The following is an 18,084-nucleotide window of genomic DNA, read 5'->3' as shown; positions in this document are numbered from 1 at the left end:
GATGTGGTTGAAAGCCTGCTCCCATGATATCATTATTATAGCCCCATTGCCCTTGGAAATTTCCCCTTGCGTAGCCACTATACCACACTTAGTGCTGCCTATTGTTGCCAGATCGTTAACCTCTGTATTATGGTTTCAGTAATTCAGGTTCTTGTTATTTCTATTGCAATTATGACCTCCCTGTGTGCTCTTTCTTCTATGCATTTTAAAATCTTCTTTGCTCGCTTTCTCCTTTTTGATCATCAGACCTTATCATATACCTCCATTCTGTGCTCTCACTGATGTCCAAATATCTATTTAGCACCAGTGACTTCTCAAGCATGCCTGCTAGTGATACACTTATCTGTCTGTCACATCCTTGCAACCTCAGTTCATCCTTGATCATTTCTTATAATTCCCGAGAAAAATATTTACCTGCAAAGGCTTTTCGAAACTCATTGTACGTTATTCTGTCTAAATACAGGAAATGTGCTCAGCCTTCTGCTTCTTTCCCCATCTGCAGCAACAGATCTGTTAACACATTGCAAGACAGACCAGGCCTATCATCGCAACCTGACAGTAAAGCAGTAAGACAGGGTTCTTACAGAACGGGTCAAGTGGTTTCTCCTCTGGTAGGCCATGGAACTGTCAGGAATGTGGCTGGAAACAGTATATCGGCACAACAAATGAACTACTATCCTCTGTAAATAATGGTCACTTTTTAACAGAGATGTTCACAGCCTGGCAGCAGACTATGACAACGGGGCTACGCAAGACACTACCGCACTGTGGGTCAACAGGCAACCACCTTGAGCCTGGTCACCTGCCATTGACACACCATCTTCTAGCACCAAGTCGTCGTCCTGGGATTTAGTGCCTCTCCAATGATGGGCCACTTCCAAGCTCACTCCAACAATAGCTCGACTCCTGCTCAAGGGGCAGCAGGTATTGGTGAGGGCAATACAGCTCTCTCACTTGTACACTGACGCAAGAGCCATGATGCCTCACACTGCCACTCCAGAGGTGAGATTTCACACTGGAAGACTGGCTTCCACTGCAAGTGTTGTAGTCATCTTCAGCACCACTGGCACCAACCACATGCAGTGAGGCATGTATAACTGAGTTGCATGCTGCTAGCTGGACGCAGATGTCAACATTACAGTTGCATACATCAGGACCCACCTGCTGGTCATCAACTGTCACCAGGCTGCATCATGATCCTATGGTGCCATGCCCTCAGAGGGGGCATGGGGGGTGGGGGAGGGGGAGGGAGGCGGCATGGTGTACCAGTATGTGCATAACGTGAATGGCGTGTCAGTGTTGTTTTACTAAGCTACCACTCATAGCATACTGGAGCAGGCAAGTGTGTGGATACCAACATGAGTGATTTAAGTGCAGTAGTATCTACCCTATTGTGTAATAATGGGTGTTGTTTTTAGACTGTGGTGTCTGGGTCAGATGCACAAGGAAGTGCATTTGCCACAGATTTTTGCATCATGCATAGAGACACTGCAGACAGTGATGTTATTGTAGGTACTACACCAAAATGTACAGGAAACTATTGAGTTGGTAGTAGTGCTGCAGATGTTTTGGAAGAAGTGCTACAGACTCATATATTTCAACATAAGTGGGGTGAATGTAGGAAAAGGAAGGGGAGAAGTGTTCATAAAGTGAGTGATCAAGTCCACAGGGCTGAATCTTTGTAGGAGTGTGTGCCTCGGGTTGAGAATGTAACAATGGGGCCAGCACTATGTCACAGCATTGCAGAGAAACCTGCTGATGCTCTCTGCAAGCTGGTCAGAATATGGATGCAGTCTGAGGTCCATGATGGGCGTAGTAGATGTTAATGGTACAAGGTAAACCTGAGAGTAAACTTAATGCCTGAACGTCATGCCGGAATTGACATTCAGTGACTCATGATGAAATTTAGAGGGAAGAAATTACAGCTAGGGAAAATTGTCATCAGTGGAGTATTTTTGCAACGTTTTTCCACATTAAGCAATGAATCGATTACACTGTGTACAAAACCCTAAGGCTTAATTTGTATGATACGGTGCCACAATATATCAGTTAGTTGCTTCGGGAGAGCAGGAGCACCAAAAACTGAGCATTGCATGAGAAATTCAGTTCTGGTTAGCATTACAGGTAAGAGGGATTACTTGTCAATTTTATTGTGTGTGATAGTACCACATGTAATTCATGTGCAAGGATAGATCTGGGAATAAGGTGTCACAGAGACAAAGTTCTGAATGATGTTAAAAAAGGATTAAAAAGTTCATTGGAGAGACAAGTGAGATTCCTAACATAAGAGTTTAATAGAGCCAGACCAAGTGATGTTGAAGAATGTTTGTTCTTGTTAATTTATTGAGAGAGAGAGAGAGAGAGAGAGAGAGAGAGAGAGAGAGAGAGAGAGAGAGAGAGTTTTTCAGTATCATTTTTAATTGTAAGTAGAAAATGAGAGGTAAAAGATAATTGTAGTATGTGTGACATTACAATGTACTTAGTAGTAAGAAATGTATTTCCTAATGTTTAAGAAGTCGTAGGGCTATTGAACAGGCTATGAGGATCTTAAGAAGTGTGATGAGATATTAAGTAGTACATAGAGTTGTCTAGATGAGATGACTAGCAGGATGTTACTGGTTGTACACTGATTTGTGCTTTCTCACATGAACTAATGGACTGCTAATTAGTGTGACAAAGATGTAACCTTGTAGTTGTAAGTAAGAATCTGATGGGCTAAGAATTGTAGGGTACAATCGCAACCTCTGAAGATATGCGACAAAGATGTAACCTTCTAGTTGTAAGTAAGGATCTAACAGGCTAAGCGTTGTAGGTTACAATCACAGCCTCTGAACATTGTGGTTCAAGCTACCTAGTACTTACAAAAATTGTTTTTGTAGATATTGTACATTTTTGGCCATGGGTGTTGAAGTTTGTTGCGGTCCAGTGCAGGGCAGAGACTTAGGCACCAGGTCTTGGTAGTCTAGCACCACTACTATTTTTTGGCGATTTTGTCGAAGCATAGCAGTGCAGCATTGCAGTAGCCATTGGTAACAAGTGAGTGCAGGATGTCGGCAAGCAACTTACAGCAACTGGGTTGTTTATGCATTGTGAGACAGGCGAGGCATGGCATCAAAAATCTCCCAGTTGAGCAGTAAGACAGGGTTCCTACATAATGGTCCACGTGGTTTTCCCCTCCAATGGTCCCGAACATGTTGTCAGGAACATGACTGGATTGGTACATTGGCACAACAAAAGGAGCCTCTATCCTGTATAAATAACAGTACTTTTTATTGGAGATATACACAGCCTGGCAGACCAACTATGATGCTGGGGCTATGCCAGGGACTGCTATACCATGGGGCAGCAAGCAGCCCCCATGATCCTGGTCAGCTGCCACCACCACACTATCTCCTAGCACCAAGTCCTCCCTCTGGGACTTGGTACCTTCTGCTAGTGTACCACTTCCTGGCTCACTGCAGCACCAACTAGACCCCTACCCAGGGGGCAGCAGGTCATGATCACTGTGGTACAGCCGCTCTTCTTCCTATTAAAGAAGCGGGAGCCACAGCGCTTCACATCACCATTTGTAGAGGCAGGTCTTCCCACTGGGAAGCTGGCATCCTCTGCAGGTGTTTCGGCATGTAGCGTGGCATGCCGAATTGGGTTGTATGCTCCTAGCTTGTTGAAGGCATCAGTATTTCAAGGTACACACATCAGGACCCACCAGCTGGTCACCAGCCGCCACCGTGTTGCATGCACCCTCCACACCATGCACCCAGAAAGGTGTACTACATTGTAGCATCAGAATGTAGCTGCATGGACTGTATGTTAACATTGCTTTACTAAGCTGTCAGTGGCCTGCATCCTCGCCACAGCCCACTGCTGCCATCTGTCCTATGCAGAAGAAGCAGCCCACCACTACCAGGTAGCCTTCAGTGTAATCTCTCTTCTGGTCATCAGAAGCTTACAGCTTACACTTCTTCTAATCAATTTACTACTATGTTGTTCACTCCTGTGCTGATGTTCCCAGCTTCTGTCTGTGAAATTTCCTTTATGGAGATACTCAAATTATCCTTTTTTTTAGCAATTACCATGTCAGCAATTGGCTTTACTTGTGTTGTTAACTCCACCTTGACCTTGATTTCCACGTCACTGTTTTCCCTAACTTTAATTACTCATTGTGCTGTTATATTTGCCGTGCTGTGTGCCAAGTTGGCTATAGTCTTTACTGCAACTCATTCATATTTTTTTATTCACTTATTCCACTTAGTGATGAACCAGCTATGCAATTTCTTAAAGAATCAAAGTCCAATGTATAATGCAGTTTCAGACGTCTGATTGTTTTAAAAATGAGTTACTATGTTAAATATTCACCTTTAGGCATATAAGTGAGAAAAAGTTTAAGAAAAGTTTGAAATTATTCTTAAAATTGGTTGAAAGTTGCTAAGTGCTCTCATTATGAAGCACTGCATGTGCACTCCATTTGGAGCAAAGGTAGATTTTCAAGCAGCTCAATGTTCGGCTCCTGAACTGTTTGTTGTACAAGGATATAATTTTGCAAGTACATTCAGTGATATATGTAGATACTGTCGGTAAAGTGTGTTGCAAATAGAATTGGTGGTGAAGAAGCAGTAAAGTGAAACATCATGCATAATGTTGAAATATGACTGCAGGAACAATGAAAATGTAGCAAGCAATAAATATTTTTACTTTCATCATCAAATACTGGATGAATGAAGCTTGTGTTATTTTCTCACCGTCAGTTATGCTGTCTCAAGACAAACACACATTTTCTAACTGTTATACTTGTCTTATTGTGTTAAACTTTTAACTGACGATTATACTTCTTAATGAGTAGATTGTGATAGCTTTTTAAATTTGCTCAATAGTTACATGAAATATTGAAAATAAAATTTTTGTTGCACCTATGCTAACAGGTTTCAAGATAGTGTTTCAGCAATATAGATTCCACTTGCTGGGTCTTTACTTCTCTCATTTCAGCTGTGTTTTTCTCTGTCTTTTTGCCAAGGTGCCTAGTGTTTTCATCTATTTTTTCTCTATCTTTTTCTCCATTTCAGCTGGGTTGTCCTTCATTTTTTCTCTATCTCGGCTAAATTTTCCTTATCTCATCCATTTCTTTCATGCCTGACATAATCATATCCATTAGGTGCTTAGTGTTTTCCTCCATCTTTTTCATTACTGTTGCTAACAGTGTCTGTATATGTGACCTCCTTTGCCTTCCGGTACTTGTCTGTATGGATTCTCATTGTAAGTCTTCTTGCTACTATCAGGAAAGTGGAGTATTACTGTTTTTCACTTCCCCATCTTATCCATTGTGTATCACACTTATTCCTGACATTTCTGCTGTTCCGGAATCTGTATTTACCTTTCCATTTCTGCTCCCAGCTTGTATAACTTAAAATTCTGTTCACTACCTATCTCAGTACATTTTTTCATGACTTATACTTCTTCGGCCTTGTTACACTGATTTTCACTTCCTGACATTGTACATTAGTTTATTTACAACACATATGCAAAATACACTTGTACTTCTACTAAGCAGCACTACCGCATTATGACCCACTGCATGCCATTCGTGAATGTGGTACATCCCCATTCTTGCCTTGCATAGTTTAACACATTTCCTTTCCTCAATGGGTTAGCCTGAAGATTGCATTATGACATGGTATACCACTTGTAATCTCTCCCATAGAAGTTCTAATTCAAATAACTGTGTTACTAAGGTTTCGACTGTAGATTGTAGATTGTAGATTGTATTTTATTGGTCCTGTTGTCTACATAGCAGCTTATGCATAAGACATTGGACAAGTCAAGTTATAAATATACAGGCTGAAAGTAATTTCAAGGCATACATATTTAAGCTTACAATAATACACTTTGCACACAAGTATTTATATAACACATTTCATAAATTTAAATATTCTTCAATGGAATAAAAGCAGTGATGCTGTAAATATGACTTTAGAGATTTTCCAAATGTATTGACCTCAGTGATAGCTTTTATGTTTTCAGGAAGTTTGTTATAAAGCTTAACTCCCATGTGAAAAGTACCTTTTTGGCACAGTGCTGTGCTGATTTGAGTCATATGTAAGTTCCTGTTTTGTCTGGTAAAGTGCTCATGTATATCACAGTTTTTTTGTAGCCTCTGGTCCTTGCCTATTACATTTAATTTAAAGAACAAAAGGGTTTCCATAATGTATACACACGGTAATGGGGGAATACCAGATTTCTTAAACAGGGGTTTACAAGAGTCTCTAGGCTTGCACCCAAACAAGATTCTAATGGCCCTTTTTTGTAGTTTAAAAGTGCTATTAGCTATTTTAGAGTTTCCCCAGAAGGTGACCCCATATCTAAGACGAGAATGAAAGTACGCATGATATGCATTCAATACTGTTTTCTCACTACAGCATGATTTTAATGAACAAAGAAGATAACATGTTTTGCTCAGTTCTGCATTGAGACATTCAATATGCTTATTCCATCTGATGTTACTCTGCAGCCAAAGTCCTAAGAATTTGGTTTCAGTACTGTTACCAACTGGTTCGTCATTGATAGAGACTGACGGGATAAACATGTCCTTGTTAGGAACATTGTGGAATTTTAGAGCAACGGTTTTCTTACTGTTTATTACAAGCTGATTACTCTGTGCCCAGCTGCTAAGTTGTTTCGTGACCATGTTTACTGTCTGCTGTAACTGTTCATCATCGTCTCCTTTTAGTAGAATCGTGGTGTCATCTGCAAATATGATTGATTTGTGTGCATCAATATTTAAGCTTAGATCATTTATGTACAGAAGAAACAGAAGGGGTCCCAATACGGATCCTTGGGGTACACCACATTTTATTTGTTTATAGTCAGATAGGTGATTAGATACAGTTTTTAGTTCAATATTTGTGTGCTTGACGCACACTGCCTGCATACGATTTGTCAGGAAGGAACTGATCCACTTGTTGGACAGACCTCGAATACCATATCTTTCTAGCTTTGATAGCAGAATTTTATGGTCCACCATGTCAAAAGCTTTTGACAAGTCAATAAAGACTCCTATTGTTTCCTGTTTTTTGTCCAACAGGTTTAGGATGGAATTGATGCACTCATAGACAGCAGTTGTCGTTGACCTTTTATTTCTGAATCCATGTTGTTCATTACATAGGATGCTGTTTTTATTTATAAATTTCATAAGTTTCTCATACATAACTTTTTCCAGTACTTTAGAGATGCAGGAGGAAATTGTGATGGGTCTGTAGTTATTTACATTGTCTTTATCCCCTTTTTTAAATACAGGAATAACTTTTGATGTTTTTAACACATCAGGGAAAGTGCCTGCCTGAAGTGAGCAGTCGCATAAATGTGTGAGTACTTCAATTAGGTTTGATGCGCTCTTCTTTAACATTGTTGCAGGTATACCATCAATACCTGCCGATTTGGAATTTTTTAGTCCTTTTATTGCTTTAGCTACTTCATCTTGTGAAACAGAACTGATGTACATTGATCCTCTACATGTACTTATTTTATATTCATTTGCCTGGATGCTCTTAAAGTTTGATTGTAACATATTTTCAGCAACACCTGTGAAAAAGTTGTTAAATGTGTTAGCTACTTCTAAGGGGTTTGTTACTTTTTTATTTTTATGTGATAGTGTTATATTTTTCCAAGGTTGTCTGTATTCTCCACATTCTTTTTTTATAACACTCCACATAGCCTTTGATTTATTAGCTGAATTATAAATGATTTCATCATTATGCATTATTTTTGCTGCTTTTATTACTTTTCTTAATATTTTGGAGTATTTTTTATAGTATGCGCGTACTACAGGTGAGGAATTTTTTGAGTTACATATTTCATGAAGTAGTCTTTTCTTCTGGCATGAAACCCTTATTCCCTTTGTGATCCAGCTGTTTGTTCTAGAGTTTCCCTGTATGGTTAATGTTTTCAGTGGGAATGCAAGTTCAAAGAAATGGGTTAATGTATCAATGAAAGTGTCGAATTTTTCATTTATATCGTTCATTTTGTACACTCCTAGCCATTTTTCTTTCTGTAATAAGTTGTTGAAGTAGTTCACATTATGCTGATTGTAACTTCGATATGCTGTTCTAAAAGACATGTTGTTAATAATACTGCCTTGTACTTTTATGCTTAATATTTGAGCAAGATGATCACTAAAGCCTGCATTGAAAATTTTTAGTGAGGTGTTGTGTAAACTCTTCTTTGCTAGAAACTGATCAAGAGCTGTTTGACAAGTTTCTGATACTCGGGTAGCTGCTTTTACTTCAGCCTTTAAATTGTAGGACGTTGCAAGGTTCAAAATGGTCTCCCTATTTCCACTATTCGTGAGGAAGTCAATATTGAAGTCACCACAGATTATCAATTCACAATCCATTTTATTTACTTTATTTAGCAATGACTCCATTTTGTTTAAGAAAAGTTCAAAATTCCCGGACGGTGATCGGTAAACTGTAGCAATAACCAGGTTGAACTGAGTAATTTTTATAGCTGCAATTTCATAATCCTTTCCGACATTTGCCCTAGTTAAGTCAGGTAGTGTAATAAAATCTACATTATCCTTTGTGTAAATTGCTACCCCACCCTGTTTGCTGTTATTCCTGCAGTAGTAAGCAGCCAAGACAAATTTGTTTATTTTCGTATTCTGGATTAATTCTGGGTTAAGCCAGTGCTCTGAAATGCATAACACTGAGATATCATTAAGTTCATGTGTTAATAGAACGTTAATTTCATCGATCTTATTACGCAGGGATTGCACATTATGGTGATAAATTTTTAGTTCGGGCGTATTCACGATTTGGTAATTGGAAATCATATTTACAGCATCACATACCTCTAGTTTAAATTTGGAACGTCAGCAGCGTTGTATTTTCGTTCTTCTTTCTTGTTTATTTTGTTTTCCTCGCTGTTGGAAGGATGTTCAGGAAGCTGATAAATTGTTCTATCCCTTACAAGTCTTTCTTTGATTATTTCACTAACACGATCACAAACAAATCTTTTCCCATCATAGTTCAAATGCATTCCATGCTTCGTGTGCAGATTTCCATGTAGCTTGCTTATATCCAGTACATCGCACTTAGTGTATTGAGAACACAGTTTCCTTATTTTAATGTTTGTTTTCCGAATTTCTTTGTTTACACATGAATTATAAATCAGATCATGCCTATGAGGAAGTGTGGCAACTACTGTGTTTCTGCATTTATTGGCTTGTAAAAAATTCTGTAGCGTTTTCACGCAAACCTCTGCTTCATTTTTTGCCACATCGTTTGAACCCATTATACAGACGATAAAGTCATTTTCTTGCATTAATTTCGTCTGAGAGTTAATGTCTACAACATTTTTACATCCCGCTCCCGGTTTCACTACACTAGTCACTGCTATGTCGCGATTTTTCTCACGGAGCATGCTGGATAGATTCCTGCCATGACTGTCTGTTAGTAATAGTACACTACTCTTTTTCCCTGATGATCTGTGTTTGTTGTTGACATTATTTGAAAAAACGCTATTCATTTTCAGTTCACTGCCTTTTTCAAGTTCACGATCATTTGGAGAGTCGTTATCACAGTCACTTGTTTGCAAAACATGATATTTGTTTTTCTCCGAAAATGTGACATTTTTAGCAGATTTTGTTGTTCTTTTTGTAGTTGGAACACTATTTTTGTACGGCACTTTTACCCACTCGGACGATATATTTCTTTTGTCTTGCATCACTTCACTAAGTGTTGGCTTCGATCGCAGATCCCGATTTTCTTTCTTGAGTGAGTCAATATCGCTTCTCAAGGAACTGACTATGAATTGTAAGCTAGCAATTCGTTCTTTTAGCGTTGTTATTGCAGTGTTACAATTCTTACAAACACCCTTCTTAACAGCATAACTATAACTATTTCTCAAGTTAGATTGACTATTGGATCTTCAAGGGAGACAACTTACGAATGACAATGACAACGTAGCAGATAAGTTCTGCCCTAACTATATATGAAATGTCTTTAATTATCTACCACAAAGGTTAATCATAAAAGATGATAAGGGACTTTTGCAATAAAAGATGATGTCAGTTTAATTAGCTTATTGTACTCCCAACAGTATATCTCACTTGCACAAGTTGATGAAATCCATTTACTCTGGAAAGCTGCAGACTGCACTATCTTCCTATATCAATTATCATCTGATACTCACTTGACTGATTCAAACCCAGTACAGATTGCACACGTTACAGTGGTCCCTGACCGAGGATGCTAGGAGCTAAAGCTTGTGATGAGCTCGTAACACATTGACTCCTGAGACCAGCCAGTCTCCTCCTCTGACAGCAGCCAGCTTACAGCTTATAAAAGAAACAAACATGTAATGGGTTAATGCATCTTAGATGTGACACAGAAGTTGATGGCGCACAAAACTGTTACGTAATTAAGGTTGCTACAAGTTTCAACATCCAGAGTGGCATGAAGTCAGGTGGCTTTCACCGATCAGACAGAGGCCAAATTACAGTGTGTGATCTGCACTGCACTGCACTTCTGCTCTCTACTCCCTACTCCCTAGCATTGTCGACTTGACATGACAGTGGCATATTGGTCAGTAAAAGGCATGAAATTCTGGAAGCTGAGTCTCAGCAGCTAGTGCATCTTGCTAGGTAGCTCACTGGTAAGGGTATCAGTAACAGTATCCATACAACACGTGCAAAGCATAACTGCTGACACTGACAATTATTATTGTTATTATTATTATTATTATTATTATTATTATTATTATTATTAGTAGTAGTAGTAGTAGTAGTAGTAGTAGTAATAGTAGTAAATTATAATTTACCCCACTAATCCAGCCTCTACTGTACTCTCTCCTCCTCACCCTGACAGCCATGCCCTCTCTCTTCCACCACTCTTGTTGCCTCTCTTACCCCTTCACTGCCGCCCCCCCCCCCCATGTCACTGACCCCTCCCCACTCCCACCCCCCACCCCATGCTGTCACCCTGTCTCTTGTTTCCTGCCTCTCCACTGTCATCCCTCCCACTCCACAGTCACCAGCCTGTCTCTCTGATCCCTTCCCCTCCACCACCACCCCATCTCTCTTGCCTCCAAGCCAGCCATTGACCAAGCACCCTGTCAGCCTGCCTATGTGGCTGCTCCATGTCTCTGTACTCTGCCATCACTCCCTCTCTCAGGCATCATCCTCCCTCCCACATCATCGCATCCAATTTGTCAACCACTCCTCCCATGCTCTGTGCCCAGTCTCCCCCCCCCCCCCCCAACTTTCTTTCCCACTCCCACCCAATCCTACCCCACATCCTTTTTCTTGCTTGTCTTTCTCTCTGCCTCACTTTTTCATGTGTTTTTGTTTTGTCCCAGCTGAAGACATAATTTTTTGTTTCTGTACTTTGTGTTGTGATCCGGGAAGAATTCTAGATGATCTTATAATCATACGTACTTCTCTTTATAGGTGTATGAGGCACGAAGTGGAGTGTACAATGAGGTTTTGCCCACCAGAAATGTCCAACCGGCAACAGACACTGATTACAGACATAATGGTCTGTACTACAAAAAATTGCAAAATAGATTTCCATATCATGATGATAGGTCAGAAATTTTTCTCACTGAAGAAAAACAGAGAAGATTTTTGGATGAGGTAAGGCCTGAAGGATGTGTAAGATATGTAATGGATTAGTAACTTTCATTTCATGCACTGCCTAATATGCATTGAAACAAGTGTTGCAAGTACTATATGGCCAACTGACATTTCTATGTGGTTAAAAGCACAAAAAATGTTCGTTGAAAAGAAATGCACCACTGATGTGAATGGAGAGCAAAATATCAGTTTTTTCTTTTGTCAAGTATATCCAGAAGAGCAATTTTAAAATTGTCTTAAAATTGTGCAGCATAGCTTGCATATAAAGACATTTTCTTGTAAAATAACCACACCAAGGCATAAAAAGTTTTTGTTTTATTACTCTGCAACTAGTTTCGACCTAATGGCCATCTGGCAGAACTGGTCCTGCAATCACATTATCAGCTGCATACAGCTGTCTGCAACCAGCTGTCGGCCAACTATATACAGCCTTCTGTGGCTAGCTTCAGTGGAAACTCACACTTGAAATGAAAACAGTTTTCTGGGAGATTCTGACATGAGTTTCTATCGAAGCCAGACACAAGCATTTTGATGAAGTGGCAACAGCTGTTCACAGGATTGTTTCTGCCAGATGATGACCATTACGTGAATGACTTTTAGCAGCTTGGTGTGGTTATTTTACAAGAAACTGTACTAATTTTTAATTGAATTACCCGACATTTTCCTCATAATGGCCACTATAGTCAAAGAGTTTTTGGATGAAAACGATATTTTTCCTCGTAGGTTGTTACACTTATTAAGACCTTTACTTACTTACACAGCTCGATTTGGCTTCATAAACCATTTTGGAGTGTTCGCTTGGAACAATATCCCGTAGACATGAAAATGGCAGCAAACTTGCACAATGTGCGACTGTTTATGATGGATTGCAGATTATAGTAGGAATGTTACAAACAGCCAGTGCATTTAAGGTGGGAAATAACTGTGCATAAATATTAAGTTGTCATCAATGATAATTGACAAATACACTTGTAGGAACTTTCAAAACAAGACACTAAATAAAAATTCTTTGAACTAATTCATTAGCCAAATATTTGTAAATAAATTTTAGTGGTAACTGTTGGTTACATACTGTGATGTTCATCCCAGTGCATGCCCCATGGGCATGTATATCAGTTGTTACTGCACAGTGTTTTTAGAGTTCATCATAGATATTTTGCACAGAATTCACCTTACAACATTAAATAATTTTATGCTTGCCAATGCAAGAGCAGTGCTATGAAATGCATTTTCACTGAAAAAATTATTACTAAGGAGACAAAAACAAAATGTGGTAAGTAATTAACACAATGAAAGTTTGTCAAGTTGTTGTAATTAAAGGTATTGCAACACACTGAATTTAACACAAACCAGATTGTGACACCAAGTCCAAGTCTGAAGTGATATGCGGAGTGGGCCCGTAGAATAAAAGGTGGAATTGATCGATGAAGTTCAGGTTAACAGTACAAAATTTATCTATTTATTGAGAAGCTTAGTAAGCATCAAAAAACTATAAATTTGATTTGTTCTGAAAAATAAGTTACATTCATTAAACTGATTTAAATTAAATAGCTTGCTTGCTGAGCTAAATGTTACTCCAGAAGCAATAAAAAGAAAAAGTATTGATGAAACAATATTTATTTTAATTTAGCACTGTGTTCAGTGTTACACAGCACAGAACGACAAGCCAGTGCAAGCAATTTCAGAACTACAATGTGTCAAAAAGAATCAAGGTTTTATTGTATACAATTAAAACCAAATAAGAATATAAATACAATTAAAAACAATTAAGAATGAAGCCACCCTTTTGCAGAAGCCTGGTTCTTTGCCTTCTAAATACTTCTGTAACATAAAACTTGATGGTTGAACCTCTGTCTGCCAACACATACAAGGCACAAAATATACCTCAAAAACTGACTTGAAACAGCTCGGTATTAGGAACAGAAAACAACTGTGCCTTCTATTAGTAACAGGAGCTACAGGTTAGTGCAGCCAACCAGTACAAGTACGCTAATCATAACATACAAAATCTAGCAAGCCAGCTGTCCATTGACAACATACTCATCCAATGCCTGTATAATTATACAGCAAACTTCAAGCACTGTGGATCACCAGTTCAATATAATCTGTTATTAACACAGCACTGATGCACTGTATATAGGTAGTTGATGGATAATATAACTGCAGTTATCTAGCAGATTACAGTACCTCTTCAGAAATGAATGTGACTTGCCATGATCTATTATGCACACATTGTGGCCACAACATAGCTTTGTGTGTCACATATTGATATGAACAAACACATTAGACACGCACGATGCATACCACTGGCCACTCCAGTCAGAGAGCAACAGAAATGTGTTGAATGGGAGCAACAGTCCAGAGAGCAAGGGAGGGGGGGGGGGGGGGAGAGCAAGGAAGAGGGATAACAGGGTGCAGGTGGGCAGAAGAGGAATCGGTGCTGCCTGGTGGACCCTGCAGGTAGCAGGAGAGAGCTGACAGTCGCCTGTCAGCCCTGTCTTACCACCTGCATGCTCCACCAGGCAACGCTGATTCCTCTTCCCCAAACCTGTACCCTGCTATCCCTCCCCCTTCCCCACCCTGCTCCGGATTGATGCTGCCATTCAGTGCATTTCTGTTGCTCTCTAGCTGGAGTGGCTGGTGGTGGTGTGTGTGTGTGTGTGTGTGTGTGTGTGTGTGTGTGTGTGTGTGTGTGTGTGTGTTTTTCTCTTTTTCCCGAAGAAGGCTTTGACAAAAACCTTTATATATAACACTCTTTTCATCATGCCTGTCTTCAACTCAATGTGTCATCTTTACGATGAGTAGCAGTCTGTCCTTTTCATTATACTGTTGATATTCCAACTTAGACTTTCCCATGTTTGAGGTATATGGAACATAGATCACTATCACTATCAGCAAATCCGTAAACCACAGATTGCAGCACCTCAAGACTGTTCAGTTCTGTGCAGGCCCACAATAACTCCATGCTTGCAGATGGCGACATACCAACAAGCCCACTATCAACTTATGACTTGGTTGCAGAGGTACCATGTCTGTTTTCATGGCCCTGTTCACTGCTCACAGTGCACAGCCAGATAAGCACTTCCAACCCAGAGAGACAAACTGCACTCACTAGTGGCAAAGTACAGGAATTGATGCCAACCTAGAAGGCTAAGTCAAAATAGTGCCACACTTGGAACATTCCGCCCTTAATCCAGCAACATGTCTGGGAGCTCTGAGAACTGGGGGTCAATGTGAACCCTGATTTCCTTCTCCTTAATTAGATCACTTAGCAAAATAGTGATGGAATAAGAAACCTTTCAGTCTCCAAGGGACCCTTAAATCTGCACAACTTCTTGGTCATCCATCCAGAAGGGATGCTAACACCCTGAAAATTCCTAACAAAGACCTTGCCAACAAGTCGGTAAGTGTTTGACTTCTGCTCCCTATTAAAATGTGTGGCTCTCCTCTTATGAGCCTCCTGAATTTTCTTTTAGCCAAACTATCTTTTTCAAGCAAGAGGTCATCAATAGACCGTAAATTGCACGCCATCATTAACCACAGGAGCAAGTGATCCCATACTCTGTGGTTATTGCTGTGGCAGGTTATTGGGTCCAACCCAAGGTTTCCATTAATGCACTCCATGTAAAACGGATTAGGATAATGAGATATTGTTGCATGATGCACTCCCATATTGCTGGAAGCTGTGTGTGGTAAATGAAGTCACATTATCAGTTAATACAGACTGTGGAGGCTCAGAGGTACTGAAAATCGTCTGTAATTTTTGGATTGCTACATGAGCTGCTGTTAGCATAGGACAATAATTGGACAAGTCCCATAAATGCATCAACACAAACCAAAATAATTCTGACTTGGTCACCAAATATCCTATCCTCCTCTTCTGGTCTGTATTATTGACAGCAAATCCATCACAAATAGCTACTCTTTTACAAATGAGTAGCCCAGATGTAAAACCCGCTAAATGCATTTATTGTCGATTTTGAGTTGGGCACACTACCCAGCTGTGTTGACTCTAATTGTTATGACAGAACCTCAACAAATTCACGGTACTACCTGGTTTTTAACTTAGCTCATCGTGCTTACTACCCCTTTAATTTTATCTATGTGCAGAGAGTCATGTCTACTTCTCAAGACCTGTAATGGTGTCATCATGGCACTGTCTCCCCCCCCCCCCCCCCCACCCCCTCCCACTCCACCCCCATGTCTCCATCACCGCTTACTGCTTCTGCATGCTTAAGCATGGGACTTTGTTTCAGATATAAACCTAATTCCTTCCCAGAGATGCCTGATTGCAAACATCCCTTTGGAAAATTAAGATGTAATGAATTTACCATGAAAGACATAACAAATTAGCAAACGTTTTACCAGAAAAGAATCTGTGAATGGCAGAACCGCTACATAGCTCAACATGTTTCTACCACGTTCCCTAAATGAAGATTCAGCGGGATGACAAAAAAAGAGGGATGAGGAGATTGGGAATGTTTCTGTTTGCAAAGCGACGTTTCAGCTTTTCAAGTTAAGAAATGTAGGGTTACTGGGTTGTGCCACAAAATTGTAGACCAAGATGCAGTGCTGAGATAAGAGGAGATGATAGAAGAACCAAGTTGTATGAAGAAAATAATTTGTAAAAAATCACATTATAAAGTTTATCCCCTTAGAATTTCACTATTCTCAAGGAACAAACACCCAAAGAGTACATTTAAGTAGCAAGCTGAGCATAATGAAATTGTGGATCATGCATTGAAGAGAACCGTGAAAATGTTGTCAAGTACTATTACTACAGGAGTGCTACCTGTTAGACATGTTCATTGCTGGTAAATCATATTGAAGAGGAAAAATGAAGTATCGAAAAGCAGAGACTGCAAACCCAGTCCAAATCCACAAAATGAAACCTGTCGTGTTCTGCACAATGCTGAAAGAAAATAACGAGGGTGAGTTAACTCTCAGCTATGACTGTCGAAAGAATCTAGTACTACCAGAAGTGCCAGACCAAGTGGTCTATTATTCCCATCAAACGTACCTTTACATGTTTACAGTCTGCAGCCAAAACAGACATTGTTTTCGTATACTTGGTTGGAACATGAATAAGCCAAAAGATCAAACCAAACAGCATCAATGGTTCATCACAGACTAACTCACCTAAACTTCGAAACTGTGAAAAAACTTCTGTTATTTTCTGATGGATGTGGGGGTCAGAATAAAAGCATAAAATAATCAGCACACTACATCGATGGTTTCTTCTTGAAGCTTCTGAGAATCTAAATGATTTGTCTACTTCATAGAGAGACCTTTTACAGTTTGAAGCTGGAGAGGGAAGAGCATCCTGAAGAAAGGGAAAAGTCTCAGCAATGCAAACAGTCCAGTACCAATCACAGCAGGTGTAGAACCTCCAAAAGTCAAACTTGGAGATCTCAAAAAGCTTTTGGAGCATGGCTTTGGTGAAAATTAGACAGCCAACGACAAACTCAAATTCTACACTGAGGTGTTTGGCGAGCAGGAAGGCATTCACAGTCACTCCTGCCACTGCCAGTCCTCAGAATGAGGAAGAAGCTGGAAACAATTTTGAGTTGATGAAAAGTGTTAAGGTTGATGTTACTTAAAAGCAATTTTCAGCCAGTTTCATTTTCTAAAATTTATTGTTTCTGTTTTAACTAAGATGCAACTTTCCGCCAATTTTTTCATTTTCTAAAATTTTGTCATTGTCTTACTAATATGCGATTTGGAGCTTATTTTATCTTCTACAATATGTTGTGATATCGAAATCACGATGGTGTATATTCTTTAAAAAATACCACAGAAGATTCATGGAAATACTGGAATAGCGACAGAATCAGCCTATCACCACCATGCACAAACCACGATCTGCCACCAGCTGATTGTCTCCTGGCTTATTCTCATCGCACTAAAACATACAACTCGTACCATCTGTGAGCATATTCTCTGAGCCCCTAATGTTATAGATCTCAAATTTAAAGGACAAAATGCTCATTGCTCACCTGGTAATGCACTCAGTTTTTCTTGGTCTGACTAACACCCAGCTGAGCATATGATTGATAGTTTCCAGGATGAACTCAGTATTAGAGATAATATCAAAATGTCTCCATGACAAATAACACGGCTACAGCCTCCAATTCATAGAAAACTTTACCGTCCGTCTAGTTTATTTAAACCCCTTGAAACACAGATATGGCCTTCTTATCCCTTATTGCTCTTGCAACAAAACCACCCTATCCGTAGAGCCAACACACCCGTCTGTAGAAAGCATTCTGTGTTGAAGTTCGGTAATGCTAATATCAGGGCTGACTTCAGTACTTACTGCCAAAACTGAGGCTTCCTGGAAAGACGCCCAAAGAAATTACATCCTTTCAGTGTAACTTGTTAAATGGAGCTGCATTCTCTATGAAACTAGTAATGAACTTCCTAAAAAAAAAAAAAAGCAATGCTGACAAGCCTGGCTTGAC

The 18,084-nt window shown here is 39.7% G+C and overlaps 1 protein-coding gene across 1 annotated transcript in view; it reads left to right on the top strand.

Moving 5' to 3' along the window:
* The window catches only part of LOC126188811 (eukaryotic translation initiation factor 5B-like), a 446,346-nt gene that overhangs the window by 65,923 nt on the left and 362,339 nt on the right, over positions 1–18,084 (top strand). Inside the window, exon 3 of the mRNA XM_049930424.1 lies at positions 11,438–11,623. The gene's annotated coding sequence lies outside the window, so the exon portion shown is untranslated. The remainder of the gene's footprint in view (positions 1–11,437; positions 11,624–18,084) is intronic.

This window comes from Schistocerca cancellata, chromosome 5 (genome assembly GCF_023864275.1).
Source record: "Schistocerca cancellata isolate TAMUIC-IGC-003103 chromosome 5, iqSchCanc2.1, whole genome shotgun sequence".
NCBI lineage: Eukaryota > Metazoa > Arthropoda > Insecta > Orthoptera > Acrididae > Schistocerca > Schistocerca cancellata.
The sequence above is the reverse complement of the archived record's forward strand: the minus strand, read 5'-3'. Positions and strand labels throughout refer to the sequence as shown.